This window comes from Myotis lucifugus, unplaced genomic scaffold, assembly GCF_000147115.1.
Source record: "Myotis lucifugus unplaced genomic scaffold, Myoluc2.0 scaffold_283, whole genome shotgun sequence".
Lineage (NCBI taxonomy): Eukaryota > Metazoa > Chordata > Mammalia > Chiroptera > Vespertilionidae > Myotis > Myotis lucifugus.
Genome location: NW_005871331.1, coordinates 628,109 through 636,699, shown reverse-complemented (window position 1 = coordinate 636,699; position 8,591 = coordinate 628,109). Strand labels below are relative to the sequence as shown.

At 42.2% G+C, this 8,591-nt stretch overlaps 1 protein-coding gene across 1 annotated transcript in view; it reads left to right on the top strand.

The window, feature by feature from the left end:
- The first annotated feature begins 253 nt into the window (after positions 1-253).
- MYRIP (myosin VIIA and Rab interacting protein) overlaps positions 254-8,591 on the top strand; it is a 144,937-nt gene continuing 136,599 nt past the window's right edge. Inside the window, exons 1-2 of the mRNA XM_023763416.1 lie at positions 254-349; positions 2,048-2,191. The gene's annotated coding sequence lies outside the window, so the exon portion shown is untranslated. The remainder of the gene's footprint in view (positions 350-2,047; positions 2,192-8,591) is intronic.

Genomic DNA, 8,591 nt, shown 5'->3' with positions numbered 1-8,591 from the left:
TGCCTCTGTCCGTGCTCACCTCGCCATCTTCCCCACCGCTACCTGAGTGACCCCGGGAAAGCACACATGCTGGGCCTCCGTTGCTCACTTGTGTAGGACCCTGCAGTGGCTCCCAGGGCCCTCAGCTGAAGTCCAAGTTCTGGAACTCGGCTTCCTAACCTCCCTCCACAACCCTGCAGCAGATGTACAGTGATAAGTACATCTCTGAGGGATGCCTCTGCCTGCAGTCTTCCCTCAGCCTGGACACCTAGCCGATCTTGCCCCTCGTTAGGGCCCTGGCCCGGGCATCACCACTCCTGGGAAGCTCCCCATCTCTCCTCGGTGCAGTGGCTCACAGCGCATTCCTCAGGTAGCCCTCACCACACTGCCTGACTGTCCTTTATTGCCAGCTGTCCCAGCCTGTGAAGGTACGCAGGACTAGGAGAGGTTTGTGGACTAGAAACCCAGGCTCCACAGCTGTTATTTGCTTACGCTGTCATTGTGGTGTTTACATATAAATTGATACTCCTAAGTGAGGACTTGATAATGATTTGCTCTTTTTGGAAGGTAAATAATCACCTTTTTCACCTACTCTTAGTTTTCTTAGTTCCTTTATTTTGAGGACAAATGCAACAGTAAATGTTAGCCTACCGTGTTTGATCACAAATTCAGAATTGATGAAGTCTGAATTAGTGAGTTTTAATGTATATTTTTTTCATAGTCTTATGAGCTCCACTGTAATTATGTGGTCTAGTTTCAAATACAGCCAGCTGCCAACTCTTATCTTGATGCACTTTTATTACAGACAGAAGAAATGTACCAGACTTTTATACAGTGAAGGGGGGCAAAAAGCATCATTATCCAGGTGAAACTGAAGAGCACATTCTCAGTAGGCTGAAGAATTATTTTTATCGGGTGTTCATTAGGCTGTCCTCTGTGCTGGAGAGCAACGTGAAATTACCCAAAGGATGAGAAGCAGACAGGGAGACGTCACAGGCTTTCCACTGTATTCAGAGCCTCAGAAACCGGATGTAGACGTAGGGGATTGAAGGCATGGTTCTAATTCAAGATGGCAGAGAAATGCACTGAACTCTAGTACAGATACTGGGCTTTTGTTTCTTCTAAGTACCGTCAAAGCCAGAAAATGTAATCAAGGTTTATAAAGCAGGTCATTTATTTGCCAATAATGTGTAATGTGTGTATATGTCTGTATTCATTAGAGTTCTCCAGAAATACAGGACCAATAGGATGTGTGTGGTGTATACATATATGTGTATAAAATAAAGATATTTATTATAAGGACTTGACTTACATGATTATGTAGGCTGACAGATCCCAAGACCTGCAGCTGGAGAACCAGGAAGAGCTGATGTTTCCGTTTGAGTCCAGAGACGGGGGATAGTCCTTGTCCAATGAGAACACATTAGACAGAAAGAATTCTCTCTTATTTGGGGGAGGGTCAGCCTTTTTGTTGTCTTCAGGCCTTCAACTGGTTGGATGAGGCCCACCCCCATTAAGGAGAGCAATCTGCTTTATTTAGTCTACCAATTCATATAGTCATCTCATCCAGAAACCCTCACAGACACACACAGAATAATCTTTGGCCAAATATCTGGGCACCCGTTGGCACAGTCAGGTTGATACATAACGTTAACCATCACAGTGTCTGTGAGTGATCGCACATTCCAGTCTCTGTAGTGATTGCAGTTCCTCATGCTCCGTGCACAGCGACAGTAGTGAAGGCCCTCTGTGAATTCCTAGGCAAGCCTGGGTGTGTTCGGGGTGAAGAGAAAGTCTGGCATGCTTCATAGCTTTCTGTTTAGACCATAGCTTCTTAACCTTTGCACTATTGACATTTTGGGTCAGATAATTCTTTGTTGTGCATCACAGGACATTTAGCAGCAACCCCTGACCTCTACCCACTAGATGCCAGTAGCACGTACCTAGTTGTGACAACTATAAACTTTTCCAGATATTGCTGCATGTCCCCCCTGGGAGGCAGTATAGCCCTTGGTTGAGAACCACTCTCTGGGCCATCCCCTAACTCCCTTTACTACTTTGCACTTAGGGTGTGTTTGAGTGCCATCTACTACCATTTGAAATCATCTCCCAAGACCTGCTGCCACCAGACCCTGCCAGTAGAGACCACCAGAGCATCTCCTCCACCTTTACCATCCTTCTGAGGAAGTTTACACCTTGTTCTAATTAATAGGTAGGAAATGCAATCAAATCTTATATGGAAGGAGATAATAAGATCTCTCAGCCAATTTTCAACTTCCAGAACTGTTCTCATTTACCAGAATAAAATCATAATGTGACTCCTGTTTAATGGGGGAGGAAGTTTGGCCTAAAGTAGCACGAGCTTGTAGCCTCCATTATGTATCTTCAAGTTACCTGATTCTTTCTTATGCCAATTCAGATATTCTGTTGAGTCTTTCTAGTGATTTTTCATTTTAGTTATTGCACTTTTAAAATCTAGTATTTCTACTTGGTTCTTTTTTATAATTTCTGTTTCATTATTGATATTCCTTAATAAAACCATTCTTGTACGTTCCCTTAATTCTTTAGACATGGTTTCCTTTAGTATTTTGACCATATTTATAAATAGCCAATTTAAAGTCTTTGTTCAGTAAGTCTACTACATGGTCTTTCTCAGGGACAGTTTCTATTGACCACTTTTATTCCCAGGTGTGAGTCATTTTTTCAGTTTCTTTACATATCATAGTTGGGTTTTTTTGTTATTGCAAACGACATTTCAAATAATATAATGTGGTAACTCTGAAAGTCAGATCTCACCTTCTCCTGGGTTGTTTCTGTTTGTTTATTGACTTTTCTTGATTACTTATGTAAGTTCATTATTCTTTGTCATGTGTGGCCACTGAAGTTCTGCTTGGTTAGCTTAGTGGTCAGCTGATTGGACATAGATTTCTTTAATCCCCCGAATCAGTAAGTCTCCCAGCCTTTGCCAAAGGGACCCTGTGTTTGTGTTGGAGTATGTTTGCAATGCTCTGGCAGTCAATTTACACATCTGTCTTAGCCTTTCCTTCTTGTTTGCTCAGTGCCTGGAGGTTCATCTCTACACAATAGATTAGAGTCTTTTTAGCTCTTTCCTGAGCATACCAGTATGCACAGCTCTGTCTAGGCACACAGCCCTGTACATGCATGTGGCCTTGTAGGTTCCCAAGAATATATTGGAGCTTTTTAAAGCTTCCTATGGACATCTTATTCCCCAGGATTTCCTTTGAAATCTTTTGATCAACATCTTGTTATCTCCATCTAGTGATTCTTTCTGTTGCCTTTTCTGGGCCCCATTCTGTTCTTTGCACTCCCAACTTGTTGAGCCCTGTGCACTTCCCAGATTGACATGGCTCATGGCTCACTCTCTATATGAGGTCATTTATTGACTTGCAAGTCTCCCTTTCTAAATTATGATGCTCATGGAGAACGGTGGTCAATATTTTTTTCCTTTTATAGATGACGATGTGTAATACACTTCCAGATGTTTGTAAAACAAATGAATATTTATGGACTCTGCAACATAAGGAAAATTCCTCGTTTATATGATGTGTGGCATTTACTATGTTGCATTTAAGGTTCTCATTTGGCACTTAGGATAGTATTTCTTTTTGGATGAACCTTTCTTTGCAGCTTCCACCTATCAGGCTTGCATTTGATGTGCAGGAGTTATTTATATTCTTGACATATGCTGAGTATCCTCTAGTCTTGATGCTGGTTTGACAAAGCTGCTGGCTCTGAGTTCAGTGGAGCTGACCTTTTCAAACCAAGCTATATCTGTTACTAAAAAGCTTGAAAATCATTTACTGGGAAGTAAAGACTTGTTTATTGGGACATTAAACAAATCTGCTTCACATTCCTGAGTATAAGCCCACCAAGTGGATATGAAATGAAACTGACATTTGTTTTTAGAAGTAAAGATGATATTTATATAATCTAAGATGTGGGTTAGAATCAGCGGTCACCAACCATTCAGACCTCACAGACCACCAGTGGTCCGCGGACCACTGATTGGCGAACGCTGGGTTAGATAATGTGTGAGCCTTTTAGGTAGGTTGGAATGAATGATGATGTTGGGAGGCTAGCAGCATGGGATGTGCCAAAGCAGAGGGGTGGGCAATAGAAAATGGGGGCACCTAGACTGGTCAGGGAAGCCTTTCTAGAGTAGAGATGGATCCTGATTTGGGGAAACTGTGTAAGTGACATGACTAGAAGGGAGACCTAAAGCGTACAGTTCTTGGGGGGACTGCCGGTGATTTTGCATAACTGGGTATCGCCACGCCAGGGGGCACTGCTGGAGAGCTAACCCCTATCACTCAGATAGGAAGGGTTTAGGACAGGGATGGCGAACCTATGACACGCGTGTCAGAGGTGACACACGAACTCATTTTTTTGGTTGATTTTTCTTTGTTAAATGGCATTTAAATATATAAAATAAATATCAAAAATAGAAATCTTTGTTTTACTATGGCTGCAAATATCAAAAAATTTCTATATGTGACACGGCACCAGAGTTAAGTTAGGGTTTTTCAAAATGCTGACACGCCGAGCTCAAAAGGTTCGCCATCACTGGTTTAGGATCTCAAGCCAGGAAGTATTGTCTTTTCCTGTTTCCAGAAATCCTCTTTAGCAAAGTTCAGTTCTTCCTGCTACCTTTACTTTGTCCTGAAAGAGGGAGGAAGGGGACACCTGGCACAGACTGAATAATGTGCAGGGATATGGATGCCAGGAAGGGTTGGATCAGGTTGCATCAGGCATCATAATTCCTTTCTAAGTTAATAGCTGACATGGCACAGAATTCTCAAATGATGCGGATAGACTGATGTTTTCATTTAGCCCGGGCTAAGCCAGAGTTTCACAAGAGCTGTTTCCTCCTGGCTGTAGGACTGCTGTAAGGTTAGTAAAGCTTTTTGTTATAGTTTTTAATTTCCTCTCCATTTTTAGAATTACTAATTTAAAAGGGTATTCTAACCAGTATTCATGTCTTTTTTCTAAATCCTATAAATGAAGGAAGACAAAAGAAACTAAAACATAAACTCGAATGCAAATTCTAAGTAGTTGAAAAAAACCAGTGTTTTTCGTCTGCCTTACTCCTAGTTAACATGCATATTTTCCACTGAAAATTCCAAATTCCAGCTTTTATTTATAAGCTTACCTTCCACAGAAACCTGTATGAGCTCCTTGAGCAATAGGAGAATGTGATAACAGGCGTTTCTGTGGGTCTCAGCAGAAGCTGATACGATAATTGGGTGATATACTGACGGATAGGTCTTTTAGTGTGAAATGCACAATGTCATGTCTTCGGGTTTTCTGATCTTGATTCCTGCCAAAGAAATGATAACGCTGATATTCTAGCTGAGGATTTTATTCTCTCCAGCCTCCTTTCTTGTGTAGGTGGGCTGTCAGACCTGCTGGAGATTTACTGGGATTTAAGGACACATGCCCTGGGGACCTCCAGGTGCTCTGTAGCTACCAACTGTGCTGGAAGCCAGTGAGAGTTCATCTAATCCAAGAAGCCGATAACTTTGGGGAGGGCAGAATGTACACTGAGAAGCCCCACGGAGGGAAATTCCAAGGCGTATGCTTGAATATGTGCCAATTATGTTAGATCCTGTGGGTTAGCCAAAGGCTTCAAGTGTATAAAACTGTTTGCAAGTTGGAATGTCAGTCACTTTAATTTTTTTTTAAAATGTGGGTTTGTGATTCAAGTTCAAATTTGAAAACAGCATGGACTTTGGACTCTTCTTTAAAAAATGTTTCATACACATGGGGGGAAAGATTTGGTCAGTGCGATTGCTTCTTCTAGTGACCCTCTGAGCAGCAGGGTAGGATGGTGAACAGGTTAGGAACATAGATTCGGGAGTCAAGGACCATTTGCTAGTGAGTTAAAGAAACGGAAGTGATAAAAAGAGCGAAAAGCAAAGTGGAAAATTTATGGCAGAGATAAAAGGGTATTTGGTGCCATTCTCAGGCGGTGTTGCAGCAGGCCACCAAGATCAGCAAGCTGAATGTCCAGTCAGCTGTGCCCGGTGGTGAAACCACATCTGCTCTGGGCCATTCCTGTGAAACACCCTTGAAGGTGAAGGGATGAAGGTTAGTGAGCACCCCCTGCTCCAAAGAAACGTCACAGTGAAAGCATATTTCATATGTGTGTGTTTTTTCTTCCCAGGCCAAGTGCCTTCCCCCCCACCCCCACCCCATACCAAGTGCCTTAAGTAGGAGAGTCCCAATATTCAGATTCCTTTGTAGGAATAAGACATTTCTCTTCAGATCTCGCCATGGCCAAAGAGGGAAGCCTCAGAAGTATTTATCCTTTATCACTTTTAGGATTTCGGATGTTCCAAGTTAATCTTTTTACTCTTTTCTCTACATTAGGTGCATCATCATCACCATCACTATCACCATCATACACACACACACACACACACACACACACACACACACTGGATCTGTAAATATCCCATTCAGTCTTTTGTCCTTGATCTTTCTGTTCTAGGTACCTTTCCAGAAAGTCTCTTGTGTAGACATTGACCTTTCATGATGAACCTTCATATATGGATTCAATATTCTTGGAATTCTGGCGTTTGTTCATTTGCAAGGTTTGTGCTAACCAGTGTCTGAAAAAGTGTCCATCTCCTTCCTCATGTTAGTTATTCTAGTCAGGAATAGTGTGGACTGTTCTATCTTTGTTTTCGTCTTCTAACTCTAAAGTTGTATACATTTGGTTTCTTTTTTGAAGTTATCATCTTCTAAACGTCATCTAACTCGGTAGCTCCTTATGATAATCACATTAAAACACAACTAAATCAGTTCAGTAATCATCTTAGAGTAACTGCTGGGGTTTGTCACCATGGGATGGACTTACTGCAGTATTTCCCAGATATAGTCATTTTTTTGGATGTGAAGAGGTAGCTGTTATCAAGGAACGAGGTATCTGAAGAGAAATTCATTTGGGAAATGCAGGGTTCAACAAAATCAAACTGGTTCTTCAGTGACAGATGTCTCAGAGGCTCTGATAAGCTTCTAGGCATATTGTGCGTCCCCAAGAGAGCAACCCAGTTGGCATCATTCCCCAAATTCATTCAGTTGCGGAGCTCCCCTTTCTCAGACCGCTTGTGGGAACACTAACCTGAGAAGCACACATTGGGGACATGGGGATATAATTAAATCTTGGCGTTGTATTAATTTTCTCATTAGTTGCTTTTAAAATGCATTCTCTCTGCTGCCATGTTCGTTGGGTACACGTCGGAGCCATCCGGAGGCAGGCGCACTGGTGTGGAAGTCAGCAGCGTCTGAGCCTGTGTGTTTGTCTGGAAAATCACTCCTCCTCCTGGGCTTGCAGTCTGTCCTCTTTCAATGAAAAAAAATCACACCCAAGTGACCTCTGACTCACGGGCATTAAGGCTCCTCCAGCTCCTAAGATGCTATTTCTCTTGTTGCTCAGGGAATCTGATTGTGTTTATTTCAGAAAAGGGAAGAAGCTTTCACCATTTCCCCCCAAAAAGATTTCCTCGTTGCTCTCTGACTTGTCCATTTAGAGCCACTGTATATATTTTTTTTACAGAAACCGTTTCTCTCTCTTGGGCTCAGATTCTTCTTCTTAGATTTGATATGATCAAAGCTGCCACTTCAATCTTACTAACTGGGAGTCTCAGAATCTCATTCAGAGTTCTCAGAAGCCAAACACCAGTGAAGTAAAGTGAAGGAGACAGACGTGCCACCTTCTGAGAAACTCCAAAGTGCCATTATTACCGTTAACAGAGTGTTTTAAAGGAAGAACTCAGCCTGCATTTTCACCGTGCCCTCTCATCTGTTTCTTCCTAACCTTCCGAGACTACAAGATGGTGATTTATGAAACTTCCCTCTTACCTTTGCAGCCCATGGTGGAGTCTGACTTCTAAGGACCAGCAGGTGCCCTAGGTTCTCTCCCTGTCCCCACCTCCCCCTCCCCCACCCCCCACATCACTTAGGCAAAGTGGACCAACGATTGCTTTTGACAAATAGCATTAATTAAAAATTTTTAATAGTTGAAATTTTTGTTGTGATTTGTTAGTTAAATCTTGAGATTAGTTTGCATCATACAGTCATGAGGTTTTTAATTACTTAACAGAAGACTTTTAAGGACTGAGACTGTTCTGTCCTCTATGACTATTGCCATTATTTGGAGATTATAATGGCAGATCACCTTTGTCCGATTAGCAGCCAAATACTGGGATCTCCTGTTCTTAGCTGTCACACGCTAGAAAGAGAGGACAGGGAACTGTGGGCCTCAAATTTGACAATCTTGGAGTGAACGTGTGGCCCCGGAGCCAGACCGAGGCACTGTCAGACCCTGCCTGTTGTTTGTCATTTGTTTTAGTAAAAAATGTAACTATGAGCCTGCATTTTCTCATATGTAAGAGGTGGCACAGGTAGTGATTGCCTATAGGATTTTGTGGGAGTTAAGAATATTAAATGTTATCCTATATAATAAAAGCTTAATATACTAAGTGTCTCTTAGTCTGGTGTTCAACCGAAGTGTAATATGCTAATGTATGCTAAGGCCGCTCAACCGCTCACTATGACGTGCACTGACCACCTGGGGGCAGACATTCGAT